This window comes from Hibiscus syriacus, unplaced genomic scaffold (assembly GCF_006381635.1).
Source record: "Hibiscus syriacus cultivar Baekdansim isolate YM2019G1 unplaced genomic scaffold, ASM638163v2 tig00110221_pilon, whole genome shotgun sequence".
Lineage (NCBI taxonomy): Eukaryota > Viridiplantae > Streptophyta > Magnoliopsida > Malvales > Malvaceae > Hibiscus > Hibiscus syriacus.
Genome location: NW_024062635.1, coordinates 328,806 through 356,310, shown reverse-complemented (window position 1 = coordinate 356,310; position 27,505 = coordinate 328,806). Strand labels below are relative to the sequence as shown.

The 27,505-nt window shown below is 36.1% G+C and overlaps 1 pseudogene; it reads right to left on the bottom strand.

The window, feature by feature from the left end:
- LOC120114199 overlaps nucleotides 1-21,987 on the bottom strand; it is a 55,259-nt pseudogene extending 33,272 nt beyond the window's left edge.
- Nucleotides 21,988-27,505: the final 5,518 nt, after the last annotated feature.

Here is a 27,505-nt window from a genome sequence, read left to right as displayed (position 1 = left end):
ATGATTTAATCCAATACTGAAATAGTCCAATTTAAATTCTTGAACTTATCAATTTCCTTAAATTGATCCTCAAATTCCAAAAATTCTCATTTTAGGCACTAACCCGAATTTTGGGATATTACAAAATCAAATACAAGATACTACTCATATCAATCTATCAGTCATCGGCATCTACAACGTCTTTCTCATAACTTTATAATCGAAAGAAAAGCCAGTAAAGAGACTAGCGTGTCTCTTTACATATGGAATATAAGAACCAAAATAAAATCAAATCATGTTTACTAAACAGTTCTCTAGTTCTTTGTAGTGATTCTCAAGCTTATTCGTTGGTGATACGATCAGACTTTGCCAATGACACAGTGATAAACCCAATACATGATCCATCTCCACTTCTGTCATTAAGTTATCAACCTAAAATATGTATATTTTTCCCTTTCGATTGACAGATGAACATTAAGAAAAGTTATAGCTTGAGATTGCAAAGAATGTTAATGCATCTTATAATTCTTGTGTGATAAACTCGTTTGCAATCAAAAAGCAGAAACTAGAAAACAAATAACTAATGGACCATCTGCAGCTATAAAGAAATAACCAAGCCTGCAAGCCCATAAAGCATGAAAACCTAAACATGAGCTGAAGCTCAAACTGCCAATCAAGAGGTCACAGTACAGCTAAAAAGATCATGCAGAAAGGGGAAAAAGGAAAAAGGAATCCCATACTCCCAAGGAGTGACTTTGCAACAAAAATTGCAAAAAAGAGGAGAATGATATTGTTGATAAAGAGTAAACAACATAGTGGAGAAGAAAAGGAACTCTTTTTATTATATATTGTGAATGGTGAAAATGCATCTTTTTATAGGAAAAGTTAGGAGTAAGTTTTCTATTAGAAGTAAACTACTTAGTAGTTATCCTTATCTATCTAACTTTCTAAGAGTTAGTGTTATATTAAAATACTAATTTATCTATTGCATAACCTACACTCCCCCTTAAGTTGGGGAGTAAATGTTGAAAAGATCCAACTTGGATATAATCTCATCAAAGGTAATTCTTGGAAGTGTTTTGGTGAGAATATATGCTAACTGATTCTTCGTTGAAACATAATTGAGCTTCACCATTCCACCATTCACCTTTTCAGAGATGAAATGTATGCCAATCTCCACACTTCATTCGGTCATGATGAACTAGATTCTTTGAAATACTTATTGCAGATTTACTGTCACTTTGAAGTTCAAACCATTTGTTGGCACATAACCCCAGCTCAGTTAACATTCTTTGAAGCCAAATTCCTTCGCAAATTCCAAGTGCCATTGCTCTAAATTCTGCTTCTGCACTACTTCGAGACACCACCGCCTATTTTTTGCTTCTCAAAGTAATCAAATTTCCCAAAACAAATGAACAATAACAAGTTGTAGATCTTCTATCTGTTAATTCACCTGCCCAGCTTGAATCCGAAAAAATTCTTATTGTTCTATCATCACTCTTTCTAAAAATTAATCCATGTCTTGGTGTCATTTTCAAGTATCTTAGAATTCTATTCACAACCTCTAAATGTTCTTCCTCTTGGATCATTTTATATATTCACTCACTATACTGACAGGGAACACAATATCAGGTCTAGTAAGTGATAAATAAATTAGTTTACCTACTAGCCTTTGATACTATTCTTTGTTCACAGGACTTCCCAATTTTTATCTCCTTAGCTTCAGATTTGCTTCCATGAGTGTTTCAGCCGGCTTACATCCCTTCATTCCAATTTTTGATAGTAGATCAAGGATATATTTCCTTTGGTTGATCGTTATTCCTTCTTTTGACATTGCAACCTCCATGCCTAAAAAATACCGTAAAGTTCCCAAGTCTTTGGTTTCAAACTCCTTCGCCAGTAGCTTTTTCAATCTTTCTATCTCTATACAATCATCACCTGTTAGAATGATATCATCCACATAGACAATCAAAATTGCATTTTTTTTGTTTGAAGATTGTTTTAACAAATAAAGTGTGATCTGATTGACATTGCTTGTAACCATCCTAAATAATCACCTTTGTAAATCTGTCAAACCAGGCTCTTGGAGATTGCTTAAGTCTATACAAGGACTTTAGTAATCTACATACTTATCCTGTATTAGTCTTCACACCCGGTGGAATTCACATATATACTTCCTCCTCCAAGTTTCCGTTTAGAAATGCATTTTTGATGTCTAACTGATGAAGCACCCAATTCTCATTAACTGCTAATGACAGTAACACTCTCACAGTGTTTAGTTTTGCTACCGGAGCAAACGTGTCATGATAATCAACTCCAAAAGATTGAGTGAATCCTTTCGCCACTAATCTCGCCTTATATCTTTCAATGCTACCATCAACTTTGTATTTTACCGTGAATACCCTTTTGCAGCCGAGTGAATTTTTATCTTTCGGAAGATCAACTATAATCCAAGTATTGTTGTTTTCCAGTGCTTTTAATTCCTCTTCTACTGCCTTTTTCCACTTGGGATCTTTCAATGCTTCTTCCACCGTATCTGGAACAATAATGCTATCTATACTTGCTGTAAAGCTCTTAACACAAGGCGTTAACTTTCCATATGCAAAAAATATTTCAATTGGATAATTTCTGCATTTTCTTACTCTTTTCCTTTGAGCAATCGGCAAGTCATTGTCATCAATTAAAGCATTTAATTCAGTGGAAGAACTCTGATTACCTTCTTCATTCTCCAAAGGATTCTCGTTCGGTTTCGGTTCATGACAGTGTCCATGCTCTGTGGGAGACTCGGGATTAGGTTCAGGGATTGATTTAGAAATTGGTTTTTGTCGTCTCTTGGAAATCTGCAACTCGGATTGAGGTATTTGAGGCGAAGTGAAATGTTGATCATACCAAGGTAAATGTGTTTCGGTGGAATGGTTTGGCAAGGTTACGTTTTCTGGGTTCGGTAGTGTTGTTTGGTCTGGCTGTAGCGATTTTGTAGGCTTATTCGACTGGTTTAACTAGTTTGACGGTGCTGGTTGATCAAAAAGAGTTGGCTGCAAATCAAGTGACAATTGTTGTGAGTCAATAAACTGATATTCATTATATGACTCTCCCTGAATAGCAGTTTTAAGGTAAAAAATGTGTTTTTTCAAAGAAAGTAACGTCCATAGTAATAAAGAATTTCTTTGTACGAGGATAATAACACCGAAAGCCCTTTTGAGTCGATGAATAACCCAGAAACACACCCCGAAATGCTCGAAGATCTAATTTGGACTTGAAAGGAACATTGTCATGAACGAAAAAAGTACAACCAAAAACTCTAAGGGGTAACAATGAAGTCATCGGTTTAAAATTGGGAAAAACTGAAGAAAAACTCTAATTTGGACCTGAAAGGATCATTGTTTTTTATATATACTCACAAAAGGTTATGGAAAACTTGTTCACGATGGATAGATCATGATTGTTGGAATGATCTATGGCCACCTTCAGCTTTGCTTAGTAACTATGAAGGATGACTGAAGATGGAAAATCCATTAATCAAATGGTTAAAATTCATAACCATTTTACTTCTTTGTAGCTTAACCATTAGATTAGCAAATTTTTCTTCCTCACTCCTTTCAATCCTTCATACCAAGCACAACCTTATAGAAAAGATAAAAAGCCTCAATATACTAGATCATGAAGGAAGAAGGTTATAGATAATTTAAATACTTGTTTTATCTTCAATTCAACTTGAATAATGATGACAAAAAGTCATTAGAAATGGTAACTTCCTCTCTCTGCAGTTTCTCCCTAATCTTTCCTCTTAACTATTTTTCATTCTTGATTTTCCCTCTATTTTCTCCCTCTTTCTACCCATGTTTTCTAATTTCTCTCTCATCATAACAAATATATTTTCCCAGAGTTGACATGGAATGGATCATGAATCCTACAACCAAGTATTTTTAGGTGGGATTTCAAATTTTAACTGCATTTGTGATGTGACTTTTATCGCTCCAAGTTGTTTCTACATTGTACAGCTGTTTTGCTCTCTTTAGGATGGTATGAAGGAATGTCTAACCTCGCATGAAGCGTCAAGGGTCATGGTATGAGGGCATTGAAATCTAGGTGTAGATTCATACCTGGACCTTTGTACTTCTAAAAAAAAACATGTTTCAAATTTGTAAAAGCAGCCCTAAGGGATCTTATAAACCCTGCGGGTAGGCATCTTGTAAATCCTTAAAAAATCCACATTAATATAACCTAAAAGGGTCAACCACAGGTCCAAAAAACCCTATTTCATTGTTCACATTATCCATGCCAAGAACAACATGTTACCATTTATTCGTTTCAGTTTGTTTTTCCCAGCTCAAAACCAAAGCTTTTCGACCAAACATAGTTATCTTTTCTAACCAAATTAACACTAAAAAGAATAGTTCTTACCCAGTATGGATGCCATGTAACCATATTTTTTTAACTTCAAACAACAACCACTTCTTACACTACATCATTACCTTATCACTAATACATATACAGTCAGTCATACAAGAATTCATTTGTTAATCTAATTGCTAAGTTGCAAAGGAAGAAAGTAGTTATGAACCATTTGATTAACAATTTTCTATTCTTCACACCAAGCAAAGCCTTAACGATTTTGTTTATCAACAAGCTGGCATGTAACTAATTTTTTTCCTACAAATTTTACAACTTGAATATAGTTTTTAAGGGGGAAAATACCTGAAGTATATCCTTGACATCTTTTTTAGTAAGCTTCTGCTGCTCAAGTAGTAATTCAATTCTTGCCTTCATTTGAGGGTGTCTGCATAGCATTCAATAAACTTGGTTTAACAAAGTTTAAAAAGAGCAAAGACTACAAACCAAGCAACTATTAAATAAAAATGAACAAGAAAAAGGTGAGAAAACTTACTGTGAGCACCAAAGATGACCCAGAATAACAGCAATCAACTGCAATCTAAAACAATATAAGGTCAAAACCAATAAACACATTGGTTAATAACAACATATATTACATTGTTTAAAATGATGTCTATTATGAAAAATAATTAATTCAGAGTTGAAGATTATGAACATAATTGTTGACTGATGAAGAACTGAATTTTCATTCAAATGAATATTATAAACCCTATACATGAACTCATTGCATCCACCCAACTTTTCATGCAGTATTTATGTTGATTCTTCAACCATGAACACATTGTATTTGCTTACTCTTAGAATATAGAAGGACCTTTCCAAGAAATTATATTTCCAGATTTTAATCATGAATGACCTGACAATTATAGCCTAATCAGTGTTTTCATGGGCACAAATCACACACTAGGTGCTAGAATAATTATATTGCTGAAGATGTAGACACAAAACAACATTTGAACAAGAAAGTGAGGAGCAATATGCATACAAAAAAACTTTCATTTCTATGTCAAGGAATGTATGTATAATATAAGCGTAAGATATATAACCCTGATAATTCAACATTTGATTAACAATTTGTTAATCTAATTGCTAAGTTGCAAAGGAAGAAAGTAGTTATGAACCATTTGATTAACAATTTTCTATTCTTCACACCAAGCAAAGCCTTAACGATTTTGTTTATCAACAAGCTGACATGTAACTAATATTTTTCCTACAAATTTTACAACTTGAATATAGTTTTTAAGGGGGAAAATACCTGAAGTATATCCTTGACATCTTTTTTAGTAAGCTTCTGCTGCTTAAGTAGTAATTCAATTATTGCCTTCATTTGAGGGTGTCTGCATAGTATTCAATAAACTTGGTTTAACAAAGTTTAAAAAGAGCAAAGACTACAAACCAAGCAACTATTAAATAGAAACGAACAAGAGAAAGGTAAGAAAACTTAATGTGCGCACCAAAGATGACCCAGAATAACAGCAATCAACTGAAATCCAAAACAATATAAGGTCAAAACCAATAAACACATTGGTTAATAACAACATATATTACATTGTTTAAAATGATGTCTATTATGAAAAATAATTAATTCAGAGTTGAAGATTAAGAATATAATTGTTGACTGATTAAGAACTGAATTTTCATTCAAATGAATATTATAAACCCTAGACATGAACTCATTGCATCCACCCAGCTTTTCATGCAGTATTTATGCTGATTCTTCAACCATGAACACATTGTATTTGCTTACTCTTAGAATACAGAAGGACATTTCTAAGAAATTATATTTCCATATTTTAATCATGAATGACCTGACAATTATAGCCTAATCAGTGTTTTCATGGGCACAAATCACACAATAGGTGCTAGAATAATTATATTGCTGAAGATGTAGACACAAAACAACATTTGAACAAGAAAGTGAGGAGCAATATGCATACAAAAAAACTTTCATATCTATGTCAAGGAATGTATGTATAATACAAGCGTAAGATATATAACCCTGATAATTCAACATTTGATTAACAATTTGTTAATCTAATTGCTAAGTTGCAAAGGAAGAAAGTAGTTATGAACCATTTGATTAACAATTTTCTATTCTTCACACCAAGCAAAGCCTTAACGATTTTGTTTATCAACAAGCTGACATGTAACTAATATTTTTCCTACAAATTTTACAACTTGAATATAGTTTTTAAGGGGGAAAATACCTGAAGTATATCCTTGATATCTTTTTTAGTAAGCTTCTGCTGCTTAAGTAGTAATTCAATTATTGCCTTCATTTGAGGGTGTCTGCATAGTATTCAATAAACTTGGTTTAACAAAGTTTAAAAAGAGCAAAGACTACAAACCAAGCAACTATTAAATAGAAACGAACAAGAGAAAGGTAAGAAAACTTAATGTGCGCACCAAAGATGACCCAGAATAACAGCAATCAACTGAAATCCAAAACAATATAAGGTCAAAACCAATAAACACATTGGTTAATAACAACATATATTACATTGTTTAAAATGATGTCTATTATGAAAAATAATTAATTCAGAGTTGAAGATTAAGAATATAATTGTTGACTGATGAAGAACTGAATTTTCATTCAAATGAATATTATAAACCCTAGACATGAACTCATTGCATCCACCCAGCTTTTCATGCAGTATTTATGCTGATTCTTCAACCATGAACACATTGTATTTGCTTACTCTTAGAATACAGAAGGACCTTTCTAAGAAATTATATTTCCAGATTTTAATCATGAATGACCTGACAATTATAGCCTAATCAGTGTTTTCATGGGCACAAATCACACACTAGGTGCTAGAATAATTATATTGCTGAAGATGTAGACACAAAACAGCATTTGAACAAGAAAGTGAGGAGCAATATGCATACAAAAAAACTTTCATATCTATGTCAAGGAATGTATGTATAATACAAGCGTAAGATATATAACCCTGACAATTACAAAAATGCATGTTAAGCGTGTTTAATTGCCAAATTCATGATATATATATAGATAGATAGCCTCCGCAGCATTGGATAAATCAAACATGCAATCCAGTTACGAATGATCATCTAATTCCACCACAAACATCCATAAAAAAGGCCTGACAATCTAGGAGAACACCCCTCCTCAGGCATTCAAAAAGAAGAAAGAGAGAGAGACCTGAAGAGTGTAAAGTCCAGACTCAAGCTTCCTATTGTACTTTTCCTCTTCATCCCTCTGCAAAATGCAAGCCATGTTGTAGAGGAAGTCATCTCAAAGTTGAATGCAGACAAAAAAATTCATGGATTACCTCCAAATCATTAAGTTCCAGTTGCTCCAGTCGTTGTGCCTCTGCTTTAACTCTATTAAAATATCTACATCAATTAAATGCCTAATATACGGACATTAGTCATAGAAGAAAATCTTTATCCAACCCTTCATGGAGACCCCTACAACTACGACCTTTCTTCAATAGGAAGAGAAATCTTTTCTTGGTTACTAGAAATACACCATCTCCTGCCCTCACATGAGGAAAAATTTTCTTTGTATATTAGTGCCAACGGTAGAAGAAATTCAAGATTAATTCTCTATTTTTTAAGTTAAAAGAAATAAAACAAGTGAAATAAGCGAATAGCTTATATATAGCTCTATAAGACGGTCTATCTTCTCACATTCATTCTCAACAAATTTACTTAACAACCTTTCCCTTCTGGAACCTCTCAAAATTCCACCTGGAAATAAGACAGCAAGCATGAAAGTGTGACCGACTATTATTTGAAAGTGAAATAAGCGAATAGCTTATATATAGCTCTATAAGACGGTCTATCTTCTCACATTCATTCTCAACAAATTTACTTAACAACCTTTCCCTTCTGGAACCTCTCAAAATTCCACCTGGAAATAAGACAGCAAGCATGAAAGTGTGACCGACTATTATTTGATCTATAGAGTTCAGCAGTTGAGAAATGTGTTTCATTAAGTTGCTAAAAAGGATTGTAATTAATTCGTAATCATCTGCAGAAGAGGAATGCTTATGCATGGTCAGTGGTCTCACGAGCACACCATCAATAACCATTAACCAGGTTTTGACCAGATTCAAAGAACAACGAGAATAAAAAGTAAGGCCATTTTAAAAAAAGCAGTAATAATGTTATGCTTATAAAAAGGAGCTTATCAAACAATGATGCAATTAGTGACACAATGCGCTCTTCCAACTCCTCTTGGTACCTTTCCTTCTTGTTCTTCTTACTTATAGGAATCTAAAAAATGCGGGAGCAAATGGCATAGTATTAGGTACTGAATGTTATTAGACATGGATAAGTGCTCAAAAGATAAAGACATAGAGAGATAACTTGCCTTACCCATGAAAGCTGCAAAGGCAGTCTTCAGTCCCAAAACATCCACAAAACGCTCGCAAGCAGGCGGATACTTGGTCATGGAAAAATCAAGTGCCCTGATGGCAGATGCATAAGCAGATTTCTTTTGCTTCATAATTATGATCATTAACTCCACTCCTTCGGCATTAACAAACCTCTCTTTGTTCTCCAATGGCATCAATAAACAACACAAGCAATCGAACAAATTCTCTAGCATTTCCTCTTCATCTGATGTCTTGGGATCCTTTGATTTATACATAGCCACAGCCTGCAGAACCACATCCACCCCGTTCATTTGTCCTAATCTCTTCTGATTGGCAGGGCTATTTTGAAGCAATATGGCCAATATCTCCGAGGCGTACTTCTTGTTACTATCGAATTCCCTCACTTTGATCTTCCCCAATAACCATCTCAACAACTTGGTCATCTCGTAGACCAACTCAGCCACGGCAGGCTTCACCTCTATCATGTTCTCAATGCTGGCCAGGGTGTTGTAAATAGCACTCATCTGATCAAGGTCCTTGTCCGATAAGCGTTGCAGATTCTAGACCAACAACTCCAACACATTGTTCTTTATAAGAGAGTCCACCAGAACCCTGGCGGGCTCGTCGTTGTCCTCCAGAACATCCTCGTCCTTCAAATCATCTAACAAATGCACAACATCAATGGCGATGTCTGTGTTGTCGTGGGACAAGAGGTTGAGAATGGAAGGGATAGCGTTGAGATTGAGCAGCTCAGGGTATAAATCGGGGGCTCCGGCAAGAATCTTTAGCTTCTCCAGCTCCTCGTGAAGCTCCACTTCCGAGTCGGCGAACCGCTCCGGTTGGTCTGGGTATTTGAGGCGGGCCTCGATGTTCTCCTTTAAGCGACGCTCGAAGTGTTGGATATATGAACTGCAAAACTACACCGTTAACACTGACTGAAAATATAAACAGTAATTAAAAGGAACAAATTCGTAAACCGTGTCGTGGCAAAAACCACTACCTTAGAAACGAATTCGCCCCGATGTGTGTAATCGCTGCAATAGGCGGACCGTCCCCCAAGGTTAACACGGTCGCTTCGAATTCCGTACAGCCGAAACCGGAGTAGACTGCTGGTGGTATTGCTCTTCTGATTAGAAAACACTCAGAGAGAACTCACAGTGAGAACTTTAGAAAACACTTTTGTAAGTGAATTGTGAATGTTTGAGAGTGAGTTGAGAAGCTGAATATAGCTCTATATTTATAGGCTAGAAATAAGGTGAATATCATCCATAAAATTTCAGAATTAAATCTCTTCTTTTGTAACAGCTGAAACGTCTAGATGAACCTGACTCAAAAATAGTTCAGGTTCATTGCATCATTAGTCAATTGTTATAACTCCTGAAATTATATCATGTAACCCCTGGAATTAAATCAAATAACTCTTGTAACTCCTGATATTAACAGCTTGCCTCCTCTGTACAAAGCTGGAAATCAGTCCAGATACATCTTAACGTTTTTTATTTAATTTAGGAAAAAGCTGTTTAATTTCTGATAACTCATAAATCAGCTGTTTTCATTTTAAATTTAAACAGTCCTCAACAGCCTATAAATATCAGTTGAAATCTTTCACATTTTTCATTTGTTTCTTTCAAAGAGAAATTCCTCAAGAATTTTCTCTAAAAAGATAGTATCCACGCGGACGTGTCGAAAACACGTATTACCACGAGAACGACCATGACCACGACCACGACCACGACCACAACCACAACCACGAGCCGTGCCGAGCCGGGTTGAGACGAGACGGACGGCGGCGGCGACAGTGCGCGAGAGTCCCCCTTGTTCTCTATCACTCAACAAGGAAGTGGGAAAGCCAAGCCTTAAATACCATTCCAAATAGTGTTTCCAATACTATGTGGGATTGAGCATTACCAACATTCCCCCACTAATGCGAAAGAAATCTTCTGAAACTCGAAAACAAACTTTCCAGAAGAGCAATAGCGAGATTAGTTACTTAAGCACTAGTGATCGTATCTGGAACTAGTACATAGTGATGATGAGCAATCCTTCTCTTAGATAAGAGAAACTAGTCTGGAACTTTCTAAGATCAGGGTAAACTCATAACACACAACTAACCCCTTCATCCACCTAAGTCCTTGATGTGTAAGATATATATATACAAAGTATATATTTGGCCATCTTACCTCAGAATTCTACTAAGTGTGCTAGAAAAATGGCCCAACATTTTTCATAGGTTATTTTATCAAGTTTATCTCAACATAAACCACCCTTTAAAAAGGGATATGAAATAATTAACAGCTTTTATAATAGCTCAACCTCACAAAGGGTATGGTGACTTTCTTCAAGTTCATTATTAATGAACCACCCAAACTCTAGGCTAAGAAGTCATTAAGAATAAATATTCAACCTCATTTATCGGTAAATTCAAAAATCCTTCTCACTAGAACCATCCAAATACTTGGATTTGAATTTATTAAGAGTTTAACAAACTCAACCTTTCTGTAGGTAAGTTCATCATTTCCTACCCACTCACTCTGGGTTATGAACTTATTAAGAATAGATATTCAGCCAATATCGGTAAATTCATCAAGTCTTTCTCACTAAGACCACCCAAGGCCTGGGCTATGAATTTATTAAGAACAATTAAGCTCATCCTGGGCATGCACATTATTCATCATAGGGATAGGCAGTAGGAATGTGCACTATGAGTCTTTCCATGGTTTCGTTTGACCACATGGAACTTAGATAACTAAGTTGGGTATCCACCATGAATTCCTCAATCAATGGGCTTTCCCCCTCGACGAATCTAGGACCAGCTTCCGACTTAACCCTTTGGTAAGTGGATCTGCTAGGTTCCTTTTTCGACTTCACATACTCTAAAGAGAGCACTCCATTCTTTATTAAGTGTCTCACTGACTCATGTCTTATACGAATGTGTCTTTTCTTACCATTGTAAGCTTGGTTCTTAGCCACACATATCGCAGCTTGTGAATCACACAATAATGAAACTGGAGGAGTCGGTCTTCCCCATAACGGAATATCTACTAACAAACTTCTGAGCCACTCGGCTTCTTGCCCAGCTAGGTCAAGTGCTATAAACTCTGACTCCATAGTAGAACGAGCAATACAAGTCTGCTTTGATGATTTCCACGAGATTGTTGCTCCACCCAAAGTAAAAACATACCCGCTCGTAGAACTTACCTCATCATTATCAGAAACCCAGTTGGCATCACAATATCCTTCCAGTACCGTAGGAAAGCCAACAAACTCAAGTTTCCAATCCAAAGTACCCTTAAGATACTTCAGTAAGCGTTTAAGAGCAGTCCAGTGCTCACCACTCGGATTATGAGTATATCTACTCAGTCTACTCACAGCATAAGCAATATCAGGCCGAGTATAGTTCATTAAGAACATTAAGCTTCCGATTAACTTAGCATATATTCAGTTTGGGAAATACTACTTCCTTTATTCTTAACTAGATGTATGATAGGGTCATAAGGAGTTCGAACAGGGACAACATCAAAACTATCAAATTTCTTTAGCACTTTCTCTATATAATGTGCTTGACATAAAGAAAATCCCTTCTCAGTTTTGGTAACTTTGACTCCTAAGATTACATCTACTTCTCCCAAATCTGTCATCTCAAACTTAGTGGACAAGAAATTTTTAACTTTGTTAATGGACTCAATGTTAGAACTGAAAATCAACATGTCATCAACATAAAGACTTATGATAACACATTCAATGTCGAACATCTTCGAATACACACAAGCATCCGAACCATTCATAACAAAACCAAAACTAAGAATAGTTTTATGAAATTTCTCATACCACTATTTAGGAGCCTGCTTAAGTTCATAGAGTGATTTTTTAAGTCTACATACTTTCCCTTCCATACCAGGTGCTTCAAAACCTAGTGGATGCTCCATGTAAATCTCCTCATCTAGATCTCCATTCAAGAAAGCAGTCTTAACATCCATTTGATGCACCTGCAACTTATGAATAGAGGCTAGTGTAAATAATGCACGAATCGTTGATATTTTTGTAACGGGAGAATATGTATCAAAGTAGTCTAAACCAAACCTTTGAGTGAACCCTTTGACGACTAACCTTGCCTTGTACCGCTGAATCGAACCATCTGGCCTTAGTTTCTTCCGAAAGACCCATTTGTTGGAGATTGGTTTGAATCCCTTAGGCAAGTCAACTAATTCCCAAGTATGATTAGACATTATCGATTTTAGTTCATCACTAACAGCGCTTTTCCAAAAACTAGCATCGATAGATCTTATAGCTTCTTCAAAAGTTTTAGGATCCTCATCTAACAGAAAAATTTGAGCTATAGGATCTGAAATGGAGTCTAAATCATTTATCTCAGAAATAAAGGAAGTAATAAAGTCTGGTCCAAAAGAGGTTTCAACTCTTTGCTTTTTACTTCTTCTAGGCTCGAAATCAATTTGTTCAGAAGACCTAGCAGGATTACTAGAAGAAGTGGATGGAATATATTCTATTTGTGTTTCAATATTCATTTTTGGTTCCTTTAAAGGAAAATTATTTTCAAAGAAAACAACATCCCTTGACTCACAAATAGAATAATCTTGTAAAAGTATGAATCTGTATGCAGCACTATTCGTAGCATACCCTATAAACACTGCATCAACAGTTTTAGGTCTGATGGTGGACTTCTTAAAGTCTGGCAAACCCACTTTGGCCAGACACCCCCACACTTTCAGGTATTGTAAATTAGGAGCGTATCCTTTCCATAATTCATATGGGGTAGAATCTAATTTCTTTTGAGGAACTCGGTTCAAGATATGAGTTGCCGATAGAATGGCTTCCCCCCACATGTTAGCAGATAACCCTGAACTTATTAGTAAAGAATTCATCATCTCTTTTAAAGTTCTATTTTTCCTTTCGGCTATACCATTCTGTTGAGGAAAATAGGGGGCTGAAGTTTCATGAATTATGTTATTCTTTTCACAAATATCTTTTAAGAAATTAGATCCATATTCACCACCTCTATCAGATCTAACCCATTTGATTCTCTTATCTAACTGATTTTCTACTTCTGCCTTATAAATAAGAAATAATTTTTCAGCTTCATCTTTAGTTCTTAGGAGATAAACTTTTGTATATCTTGAATAATCATCTACAAAAGTTATGTAGTAGTGTTTTCCTCTTTTACTTTCAGTGTTTCTAAAATCTGCTAGATCAGTATGAATGAGTTCTAACAGTTCAGCCTTTCTATTAGAAACAGTCTTAAAGTGAGGTCTAGTATGCTTAGCTTCTACACAAATCTCACATTTGTTAAAGCTAGTTGTGTCTAGTTTAGGCAGAACATTCATATTCATTAATTTCTTTAAAGCATGAATATTCACATGTCCTAATCTAGCATCCCACATATCAATGGATTCAACAATATAAGCAGAAGTGGTAGCTTTATTTTCATTAAATTGAGTTTCTATGACAAATAAATCATTGCTTAAAAACCCTTTCCCTACATAATCATCATTTCGGGAAAGTACAAGTTTATCTGCCTCAAAAACTAACTTAATGCATGCCTTATTCAGAAGCCCACCGCTTATCAAATTTCTACGCAAGGCAGGTACATACATAACATTATTTAAAGCCAGAGTTTTACCAGAAGTCAGCTTGAGTAAAACCTTGCCTTTGCCTAGCACTTCAGAACTGCTAGAGTTCCCCATGTACACACGTTCACCAGTGTTCCCATCCTCGAACTCAGTGAAAAACTCCTTCCTTGCGCATAAATACTTCGAAGTGCCAGTGTCAACTACCCATTCTGAACTATTCTCCACCAGATTAACTTCTGAGACCACCGCAACCATGATCTCATCATCTTCTTCAACGTGCATATGTGGCTTGTTGTAATTCTGGCGGTCTGAGCGGTGTTGGCATTGGTAAGCTTTATGGTTGGGTAAACCGCAGACATAACACTCGAACGTCTTTCCTTCTGGTTTGGCATTTCCTGACTTCTTGAAGTTTGTATCCTTCTGTGGTTTCGTCTTCTTGTCTTGATTCCCACGTTTCATGATCTTCTTAAATTTAGACTCAACCAAGTTAGCTTTAAAAGATAAATTACTCATAGAATTAGTAAGCTTATCTTTTAAACGGTTGGCTTCTTCAATCTTCATATGGCCCACAAGTTCTTAAAGCGAAATGTCTCTCTTCTTATGTTTAAGAGAGTTGCGGTAGTCGGACCAGGACTTGGGCAGCATCTCAATGAGTACATTGGCTTACAGCACCTCACACATTTGCATCCTTTCAGCGATGATGTCAGTGGCTAAGTTCTCATAGTCATGGACTTGATCCATTATTGGCTTGTCGTCTGTCATCTGGAATTTAAGCCATTCGCCAACAACATACTTCTTGATGCCTGCATCGTCTGCACCATACTTTTTGTCGAGAGTGTCCCATATTGCCTTGGCACTCCTTTCTCTAAGGAACATATTAAATAGTTTATTTGACATGTGGCTGAGCAGATGTCCTCGCACCGTCTTGTTGTCTTTCTCGTATTTCTCGTAGATAGCGAGAGCGGCGGTGTAGTTGCTAAGGCATCATCATTGAGGACCACATCCGCATCATTACCGGTAGCTGGGGTTGGCGGCATGGTAGTGGTGGCTTGAGCAGCACGTAGTCAAGATCAAGCTGCTCAAAGAATATCAGGATTCTTTGGGACCACCTTCTATAATTCTTTCCATCAAGTGCATCGAGCTTGAAGAGATCGGGGATTAGTTTACTCAAAGGTGTTGTCATGATTACAGTATATGGAATTCGTTTCTAAATTGTTAGATATATGAACTGCAAAACTACACCGTTAGCACTGACTGGAAATATAAACAGTAATTAAAAGGAACAAATTCGTAAACCGTATCGTGGAAAAAACCACTACCTTAGAAACGAATTCGCCTCGATGTGTGTAATCGCTGCAGTAGGCGGACCGTCCCCCGAGGTTAACACGGTCGCTCTGAATTCCGTACACCATAAACCGGAGTGGAATGCTAGTGGTATTGCTCTTCTGATTGGAAAACACTCAGAGATAACTCACAGAGAGAACTTTAGAAAACACTTTTGTAAGTGAATTGTGAATGTTTGATAGTTAGTTGAGAAGCTGAATATAGCTCTATATTTATAGGCTAGAAATAAGGTTAATATCGTCCATAAAATTTTAGGATTAAATCTCTTATTTTGTAACAGTTGAAACGTCTAGATGAACCTAACTCAAAAATAGTCCAGGTTCATTGCATCATTATTTAGCTGTTATAACTCCTGAAATTATATCATGTAACCCCTGGAATTAAATCAAATAACTCCTGTAACTCCTGATATTAAAGCTTGTCTCCTCTGTACAAAGCTGCAATCAAATTATATATCGTAAATATTTAAAGAAGAATGTGACGTGATAGTTAAAATTTTAGTATAATTATATATTTGATTATTGTTACTTACATATTTTATCAATTTGATTCTAATTTTAATTTAGTTTAATAAATTTAAGTATATATCGATCTCGGATGGATAGTTGACAAATTGTAAGACCAGTAAAGATACATGAGTAAACACACTATTGAGTGTTGCCCCTACACTCCCAATAAATGGTGTAGAGTAGTATCTTCTATGTAATCTGAAAACTTTATAAAAAATAAATTAGTTTTTTCTTTGGGGACAATATAAATCAATCATATAAATATATTATGGCCTACAATCTCGACTCAGAGTGTCACATTGGGCTACCGAGGTAACCCCTGATTTTAAAAACATATTTATTTTCTTTTCAAACATGTTAAATGGTATCACAAATAAAACATAATTAATTATTATAAAAAACATTTTATAAAACCGGAGCTCTGTGACATATAATTTAAAACAAAATAATACAAACTCTGAGTTTTACAACTGAATACATGAGTAATGTACTACAAATACATATTCCCACTAAAGTTACAGTACAATACTCTAAAGGAGATGCTAGAAGTATTGCTGCAACGGTGCTCCATGAACGGTCCAAGCTAAAAACATGCCAATGGAAAATATCTGAAGACTGAGCTTACAAAGCCCAGCAGTATAATTGCTAATCTAGAGCATCATTAAGAGTTTCATAAACACAAATGTTAAAGACATGGTACTAAGCAGTAGGTACATGCATGATCTAGATCAAGTGCTACCTGTGTAAGGCTTTACTGCTCTATCAGCGAAGTAGGAGTCTCACGTTTCCTTTAGTCCTCTACTAAGGGCCTCGCCATGAGTACACCTCTAAAGGGCCTCTAACCATAATGATTATAACTATTATGCATTATCTAAATACGACACTGATACTTATGTGCATTATATGAATGTAAGTTGACTATATTGTGCATTATATGAATACACCCGAACTAGTATCAGCTCTCATATAGCCATCAGATACTAGTTAACTAAGAGAACCCGATGTCACATAGCATTGGTGCAATTCCCACTAAACTGTTGAATGATTTTTTGGTCCTTACATAATCATTATATAGATCATTGAGGGGGAACCCGGTGTCACATAGCATTGGTATAATTCTCGCCTAACTAAAGCATTAGCTCGGTCCCGCATGGAGTTCAAGCCAAGATTTAAGACATCAATTGTACTGGATTGATGCAACTATACATATATGACTGAGGGACCTAGGTTGCTATGGCACTGACATCACTAACCCACTCCTCGTGAGTGTTCGGGCCTCGCACCCTAGTTAGCCTCTGAAGTGCCTCGTGTATTGATAATTCCCCACTAGGGAAACTAAGGAAACCTGACTATTCCCTAGCATAGTTGAACTCACTAAAGTGAGATTATCCTCTCACTAGTTGCTATATCGTTCATTCTTTAATCTAGAACATTATGCGAGTTCTTATTAGTTTGTTACTGCTGTTAGTTATTAAGTTACTCTATTCTGACCGTTCATTACTTAAAGATATCTTAGTCATTCTTTGCCTCTAGCGAAGTCTCTATGCGTTTCATGATTCTACGATGATTTTTGTGTTTGTTGTTCATTTTCTGTAGCACTAGCTAGCCCGATACCTGACTCGGGTTCAATACTGAGTAGCGACACTCTAATCTCTCTTTCACACTTCCCTTCAATACCCCTTGAATTGAAGGGATGACTTTCACGTCCTTGATTCACTGACGTTATCAAAGATCGCACTTCCTGTTGTTACTGAAACTGACTTAGTCACTGTACTGCTTGTCGATACGTCCCCTACAATAATCCTCATTCTCAACCATCCGTATACAAACTCAAATGAATATATTTCAACGTATTATGCTTCGTATGGTTGCATATATTGTAACCCACTCCTACGAGTGGTTCTAGGTATATTTGATCATTTATGTTCCCCACGAGTTAAGTCTTTGTTCGCGATTTGTGAGTACTATAAAATTATACACAAATAATGTGCAAGAATACACAATCGCTCAAGTAATAAAGTGATGAGTGAGTATAGTATCCACAGGATTGGTAGAAATTATAAAGTTTATCCAAAGAAAAGCACTACTCAATCTAAGTATAGTTAGTAATGGAATGTACCAATGAGAAATGTCAAGATAATGAAATGATGGTGTGATGTGGTAACAAATGGTGATGTTATGGCAAAACAGAGCAGAGTATAATGATGAAAATGATAAAAATGTCAAGACAATGAAAAATGGTAAAACAATAAATAAATGATAGTTTGATAATCCTTATACAACAAACTGCAATGGGGGTGAATGATAGGAGTCACTAGGATATTTAACTCTAACTTCTCAAAATGATCGTAATTCTATGTTTTACTTGCCTGACAAAGTTTACTAAAAGTTCCCTATGTTATCTCTAGTCAAGGGACTCGACATGATGACAATGCCATGGCAATGCCTATTGGCGTTAGCAGGTGCAGTGATTCCATTAGCGGGACATAATATGTCACGACAATACTATTCAATATTCTTCACTAGCATCTAGTCTCTCAATCGATAAATACTCCTTTTAGTCAATTGAAATCCTAGCTTTAGGATTAGGCTTAGTTACTATCTAAAACCTATTGTTTATGTAAATCCTTCTTAGTTTCTCTCGAATAGTAAAGATAAGCTATTTAGTTTCTCTCAAACATTAAATATTTTCCTAAGGAATGACTACTTTCATAGCTTCTACATCCTTAGGACATTAAGCATAAAAAACAAAACAAATAAAAATCATAGAAAATAGCAATCATCCTAAATAACCATCGTGAACTCCCACCAAATAAGGTTAGTTCATAGTGGGGTTCGAATCATCCATGAAATAAATCATAAAAATCATTTGTTCCAATAATCTAATATCAAATGGAAAAATAACAACATAGGGGAAGGAGGAAGAAGCCTTTAACGTGCACTGCTGAAGTTCTCCTCAACAACAACAAATCACCTTAGCTTGCTACCTCCTCTCGAACGCCTAGCTCGCCACTCCTTGGAGTTCGTTAATGGAGGAACACCACTAAGAGAATGGAGAGAATAAAATGGTGGAGAAGATGAAAAAAAATCAAGCTCGAGAGTGTAAGTGTATTTCATTTCTTTCCTCTCTTATGTGAGGTATATTAAATAAAACATATCCAAGGGTATTCATGGGATTTAGCACTACAAAATACCCATCATACCCTTAGAGTCACTCCTTAGGTGTGAGGTCTATCCTCTCAGGTGGAAGTGGTCCCTAGTAGGCGGTTATAACCATCAGACACGTGCCTTGCCAATTATCTTCTTATAAAAATATCTTTTTGTCCTTTTATGTGTGAGAAATGACAAGACATTTCAGTCAATTTCAACAATGTGTAATGTAATAACATTTCTTCCCAGCTCGATCTTCCGCTTGTTATTTCTTGTACATCACTGAAAACCACACGTTCCTCCTCATATAACACCTTAACACAATAAAATATCACAACCACTACTAATGCAACTATATGTAGCTACATGCATTTAAAAACTACCTAAATGAGCCCTTAAACAAACAATAACTTAAGTGAAAAAGGCCTTGAAATTAGCCTTTTTAGAGAGATGTCACACCCCCAAACTTAAGCCATTACTTGTCCTCAAGTAATGGATAACAATTAACACAAACAGAATGTCATGGCAATTTTCAATAACAAGAAAATCAAAACAAAAATAGAATTTCAACCCTTAGAAAAATTAGGCTTCAACATGTTAGACATATCAAGAATTCAAGTACTTTTCCCTAGGTCAAGATTATTTGTGGTAGTGTGTGTGCGTGATTGTAACCAATCTATACTTAACAAATTTAAGCAATTTCTAATTAAGTCCCCTAGTTTTGTTCTGGCATCACTTATTCATTCAACACATTTATACTCCCATTTTACTTAATATTTGTTTCATAATACTGCTGCGAGGAGAGACAACCCGTCACATCTACCATCCCACACTCTAGGTGAAAGGGAGCATACCTTCCACCCCCAAGCTAGTTAGGTAGAGTCATTACGTGACTGCTTTCAGTCACTCTTATGCATTTAGCTGTCATTTATTCAAGAAAGTTCCATTCAGTGCCACAGCAAAGAGGAGTATCCCTCTAGAGCTATGTCGAAGTATTTATTCACAATTTCAGATATAAGGGAGTTCTTGTTGATTTATCATTTCAGCACAATACCAAATTTCAATGTCAATGCTAACCAGAGTTCCTTCATAACAATTTCCTAAATTTCGTAAGTATAAAGAATATAAAAATCGTGTAAGAGTAATTTACACAGCATCAACCCTCAGAGTTAGTTCTATTATTCTCAACAGTCATTTACATTCAATTTCTAGCCTAAAAAGTTCATCATCATCAGGTATCACCAAAACATTTCATCTAACAGTCCTACCATTTACTGATGCTATGGCATATTATTATGCTAAAATTATTATGCATATGTTATACCAAGAACACTCCCCCATAATTAAGGGAAGCATTATCCTCAATGCAAAATGAATGCAAAGGCAGGTACCTCACTTTTTCGGTGGTGGTGTTGAACTAGAGGTGCTAGAAGCTCCTCATCTTCTCTTCTTGCAGAGTGGTGTAAGGATGGAATCAGAAGAAGTAGAATAGTAATGGGAGATATTGACACGTCTGACCGAGGTCTTTTTGTGATGGCTGTTTCGGCAAGCGGGAGAACGTTCAGGTGCAGGAACGGGACTGGGGCTTTTTCAGATGGTACCACACGAGAGTCTAAAGTCAGGGAATAGGGGTCTAGAATCGGTGCATCAATAGAAGGATTAACATCATCCAGCTCAGGAGATGCCTCAGCATTAAATGTTGGTAGAATTTCATCAGGGAACCTCGAGAAATTCCGTTCAATGTAAGGAAGCATTTCTTGAAATATGGCTTCCACCACAACATCTCTATGCTTAACATAACCAAAGAAATTTCTTATGTCACCGTGCAAAGCATGCAGATGAGTCTGTGTTTTCATGATAACTTCTTCGAGAGAAAGCATTCTTGCCTCGACATTGGAAGGTGTGTCATCCGCACTCTTCATTAATAGTTGCCTTAGACTTTGGGTTCTCCAAACCCAACAGTAATGGCAACCTAGCCCTAGTTATACCCAAAACACCTGACAAAACTTCATCAAAAGAACTCTCACAAACTTTTTTCTTTCGACACAAAGTAGTAATAAGATTTGGAAAGACCAAAGAACTAGCTTTCTTACCCAAGCATTCATGCACTTGTTCAACAATAATTTTACCCATATAAATAGAATGTGTGGCTATAATAGAGTGTAAAAGCATTTACCGGGAGAGGGATACCATTGTATTATGGGCAGTTGGCATGAGATTATGCTTCATGAAATGTTTCGAAAGCTTTACGCATGGTTGGAGGCGTTCGTGATTAACAGAGTAACGACTAGTCTTTTGGTCATTCCATGTCATGTTTTAAGATCATAAATCCTCTAAGACTCCATCGTATGTGGCACTCTCGGTGTCTTGTTAAAAGTTTGCATGTTGATCTTCAACACCATGTAAATGAAAATACTGATTAATGGAAGACGGTGCGAATCGAATGTACTAACCTTGAACGTAAACTGCATATTGGTTCGGTTTGGAAATATTCGCGTAGAACTCTTTCACCAACGATGCATTCATGGAACCGGGGTATCTCGCAAACGTGTCCATTTGTGGGGTTTGACTATATCCATTACGACTAGTCCGAAACAACCATCTTGTTATCAGTGAAAATGAACCCCAACTCAAAGAAAAGCTTTCAATTTTTGAAGTTTTAAAATCGATGCTTTGTCGCATTGTTAACAAACTGTTGAGGAATAGGGGCTTCGGCCTCCGTAGGTCTTGTTCGTACCATTTTTATGCCAGTTTGAGAGTGAAATGAAGAAAAATTGAGATCTTTGTTTGGCTTCAATGGTGTCAGCTATGGAGGAAAAATGCGAGACGAAAGAGATGATGAGAAAAAGTTAAAACAAATAATGAAAGAGATTGAGTGAGTGAATGATTAAGATAAATTGAGTGGATAAGGTAAATGGATAGGTTAAAACGTAATTGCAAGTAGTAAATGAGACGTGAAAAGATAATAATAAAAAAAGAATAAAAGAATATTTCATTTTTTCATTATTTTGCCTTTTTCCTATCCTTGGTAACCGCTTCAACGTACAACTGCAGTACTGGTGGGTCCCTACAAAACAAAACAAAAAGTAATTATTCATGAGATAAAATAAAAATAAAAGGAAAGAATAAATTTATTATTTATACACGATCTGCGAAATTCAATACCTTGGCATTGAAATTTGGTATTCAGGCATGCACACTCAATCGTCGTGGAAGCAAAGTACATACTTGTCGCACACAAGTGGAGCTCCATTGTAAATTTTCAGGCGCTAGCCATTGACTTTGAAAATCGTCCATTCATCTATTTTCTTGATTTCAACTACTTCATGGGGATAGACATAATGCACCTCAAATTGTCATGACCATCGAGATTTGAGCTTCCCATGAAAAGTTTAAGTCTGGAATTGTAAAGCAACTATTGTTGGCCAACATGAAAATGCCATGGCATCAATTTTTGGTCATGCCACTTTTTTTTCTTTTCCTTGTATATCTTCGCATTCTTATATGTCGGTGCCTTGTACTCTTCCAACTCATTAAGTTTTAGTAATCTCTGTTCCCCAGGTAATTGAGCATCAAAATTTAATCTTTTAATAGCCCAATACGCTTTATGTTTGAGCTCAACAGGGAGGTGACAGGCCTTCCCATACACCAACTTGAATGGTGACATGCCTAGAGGAGTCTTGAACGTTTTTTTATACGCCCATAGTGCTTCATATAACTTCGGTGACCAATCCTTCTACCTTGGATTCACCACTTTTTTCTAAAATTTGCTTTCTTTCATAGTTGGATAATTCAGCTTGACCATTTTTCTGTGGATGATATGCCGTGACAATTTTGTTACAGACTCCATACCTCCTTAATGTCATGGAAATCAACTTGTTATTGAAGTGGATTCCCTCATCACTGATGATGGCTCGAGGTACTCTAAACCGATTGAAGATATTCTCTTCCAAAAACTTGAGCACAATTTTAGAGGTATTATTTGATGTTGTTATTGCCTCCACCCACTTGGATACTTAATCCACAACAACTAAGATGTATATATCACCTTCATAAGATGGGAATGGTCCCATGAAATCATTGCCCCAAACGTCAAACAACTCAATTTCCAAAATTTCCTTGCAGCGACATTTGATATCGCCTGGATATGTTTCCAGTGTGTTGGCATCGATCGTAGGACTTGTAAAATGCATAAGCATCTTTGAACAGAGTTGGCCAATAAAAACCTAACTGCAAAACCTTAGCAGCAGTCCTTGCTCCTCCAAAATGGCCTCTACTAGGGGTCATGTGACAATGGTATAAAATGTCTCGTTTCTCCTCTTCAGGTACACATCATCTAATGAGTTTATCAACACAATGCTTGAATAAAAATGGCTCCTCCCAAAAATAGAATATTTCATTGTGCTTGAATTTTTTCTTACCCTTGTTGTTCAAATCAAAAGACAATATTCCATTAACAAGATAATTAACAAGGTCAGCGTACCACGGAATTACCGTGGTATATAATATTTTATCATCAAGAAATTCCTCTTGAATATCTAAAATGTCATGGCATTCAAAATTGTTCTCTAACCTAGATAAATGATCAGCAACTTGGTTCTCAGTACCTTTTGTATCTACAACCTCTATGTCAAATTATTGTAAAAGTAATATCCACCTAATAAGTCTAGGCTTGGCATCCTTTTTAACTAAATATTTTATAGCTGAATGATCAATTTGAACAATAACTTTAGTGCCTATTAGGTATAGTCTAAATTTATCAAAAGAAAATACCACAACAAGTAATTCTTTCTTAATAGTTTTTTAGTTCATTTGTGCTTCATTCAAGATATGACTATCATAATATATAACATGAAAAAGTTTACCTTGGCAATGCCCCAAAATAGCTCCTATGGCATAGTCGCTTGCATCACACATCAGCTCAAATGGTGATGTCCAGTCGGGAGGAACTATAATAGGCACTGAAATTAAACGTATCTTTAGCTTAGTGAATGCGCCGAGGCATAACTCGTCAAACACAAAGGGCTGGTTTTGTTGAAGCAATGTGAATAAAGGCGTAGAGATTTTGGAGAAGTCCTTGATAAATTTTATAAAAGCCAGTGTCTCCAAGAAAGCTTCTTATACCTTGACAGAAGTTAGCAGTGGCAATTTTCAATCACTTCAATTTTCTCTTTATCCATCTCAATGCCCTTGTGAGATATCTTGTGCCCTAGTACAATGCCTTCTGTCACCATGAAGTGACATTTTTCCCAATTCAAAACTAGATCAACCTCCTTACATCTTTTAAGAGCTTTTTCTAGATTGTAGAGGCATCGCTCAAAATCATCTACAGAAACAGAAAAATCATCCATGAATATATCAAGGAAGTCTTCAACCATATAAAAAAATAGGTTGCATGCAACGCTCAAAAGTTGATAGGCATTACAGAGTCCAAAAGGCATCCTTCTAAAATCAAAAGTACCATAGAGACAAGTGAATGTAGTCTTATTATGGTCATCTGGTGCGATGGAAATTTGATTGTATACAAAATACCCATCTAAAAAGCAGTAAAATGATTTTCCTGCCAATCGATCCAATATTTGGTCGATGAAGGGTAGAGAAAAATGGTCATTCTTTGTAGCTTTGTTGAGCTTACGATAATCCATACATATCCTCCATCAGTGACAGTGCGAGTGGGTAGTAGCTCATTATCTCCATTGGTAACCACAGTCATTCCACCTTTCTTTGGTACACGTTGGACAAGGCTTACCTATGAGCTCTTAGATATAGGGTAAATCACTCCAACACCAAGCCATTTCAGAATTTTTTTCATTAATATTTTCTTCATAACATGGTTTTGTTATGGTTTTATCAAGTTTCCATGGGATTCTTCTAACAGAATCTTATGCATACAAATCATGGGACTAATCTCCTTTAAATCAGCCACACTCCAACCAAGCGCTTTCTTACATTGTGAAAAAAACACTTAACAAACTTTTCTCTGGGTTAGTAGTAAGGCTAGAGGAAATAATCACATGTAAAGTATTATCACTATCCAAATAAACATATTTAATATGTCCTGGAAAGGGTTTAAGCTATAGGGTATGTGCATGCAATAAAGATGAATTAAGAGGAATAAATTCATCAAAATTTAGAGGTTCAAAGTTCATACCTGATCTAGCTATAGTAAGCTAGATTTTTCCACCCCAATTGGTAATTTTTCATAGTCCTCTAAGTTTTCATCATCAATCGAACATTCATTGTCTACTAGCTGAATGAAATTATTCTACCAAATGTGTTTGGTTTCTTAATCAATTAATGAGTTCAATTCAGATATGCCTTGGCATTCTTCAATGTCATTGACATACTTGAGAGTACGAAACACATTCAGAATCACACACTTATCGACCACTCTCATGGTGAGTTCACCTTTTTCTCTATCTATCAAAATACGACTAGTGGCTAGGAAAGGTCTACCCAGAATGATGGGTGCCTTGGCGTCAACTTCATAATCAAGAATAAATAAGTCGAATGGAAACACAAATTTATCCACCCTTACTATGACATCCTCAACTCTCCCTTCAGGTCTAACATGAGATCGGTCAGCAAGTTGTAAAATCACAGAGGTGGGTCTCGCATCTCATATTCCAAGATTCAAGAATATGGACTTCGACATTAAGTTCACACTTGAACCAAGATCACATAGTGCATTTCCAAAAAAATTAGCTCCTTTAGAACAGGGAATAATGAAGCTACCTAGATCATTTTTCTTTGGTGGCAACTTGTTCAATGAAGAGCAAAATTATATTACCATGGCAACTGTCTCATACTTCTCCACTTTCCTTTTCTTGGTGCAAATTTTCTTAAAAAATTTGGCATACGTCGACATCTGTTCAATAGTTTCCAAGAAAGGTATATTGATATGGAGCTAATCAAGAATGTCCATAAACTTCTTGAATTGAACTTCGTCATTATACTTCTTCAGTCTTTGTGGGAAGGGTGGTGGGGGTCTAACTTCCTTAGTCGAAATTGCTTTTGCCATGGCATCTAAATTTGTACCTCGGCAGGTTCACTAGTAAAATAGGCCTCCTTTTCCTTTTTGAAAATGGTATCATCGTGTAATTAAACTTCAACTTGTTTAGTAATAGGGTGAAAATTATCATGTTGTGTCCACCCAATATTGACTTGTTGGTTAATTTTCGTTCTACTCCCAAGAGTCAATACATTGCATTATTCTTTTCTATTCGATTTAGTGACTTCAATGCCACTTGAAAAACATCATTACTGACGCTCTTGTAATGCCACAACAATCTGACCAACTTGACCTTCCAAAGCTCTCAAAGACGAGCTATGTCTTTGAAATAAGGTTCCTTGACTATGATAGCAAAGCTCCTTGATTTTTAATTAAAGTGGAATGGTCTTACACATTGTCTTCTTGGTAGATATAAAATCTTGAATTGTAGTTTCCAAAGAACTAATGCTCGTTGAAGATGAAGCTCTTTTATTAGAGATTCAGTGTGATTATGCTGACAAGTAGGTAGACTAACATTTGACCTCCTTTATTACCCTACGAGAAATTAGGGTGTTGACACCATCCTGCATTATAAGTGTTAGAATAAGGATTATTATTGCCTCGACGAAATTACCTACAAAGTTGATGGACTCATGACTGGTCGGACATTCGCTTTCATGGTGATTGCCTTGACATAACAGACATGTCGAGCTAGCTTCTTTCACTTCTTTACCTCAGTGGAGCATTGTAAATTTTTCAGCATATTAGTAATAGCCGAGAGTTAAGAGGACACTAAGTCCTTCGTATCTAACTCGAATGCTCCAGGTGCTTTCCTCTCACTCTCAAGTCTTGAGAAAGGAAATTGATAGACATTGTTAGCAATTCTATCCAAAATAGAAACGCCTCAGTAGGTGATTTATCCAGCAATCATCAAGCATAATCTCGTGGGTGCATTGACTCCATTGTAAAAACATAACTACTTGAGTCCAATCATGAAAACCATGATTCGAGTACTTTTAAAACAAAATCTTGTAAGGATTCTAACACTCATACATAGATTTGTCGTCGCCCTAGTAAAAAGATGCTATGTCATTCCTTAGCTGGGTGTTCATGTTGGGTAGGTTATATCACAATAAGAAAATCTTGTAACGATCACCCATGATTCCATCAAACCGAATGGAACACCACTCAACTAAGCCCTTGCTTGGT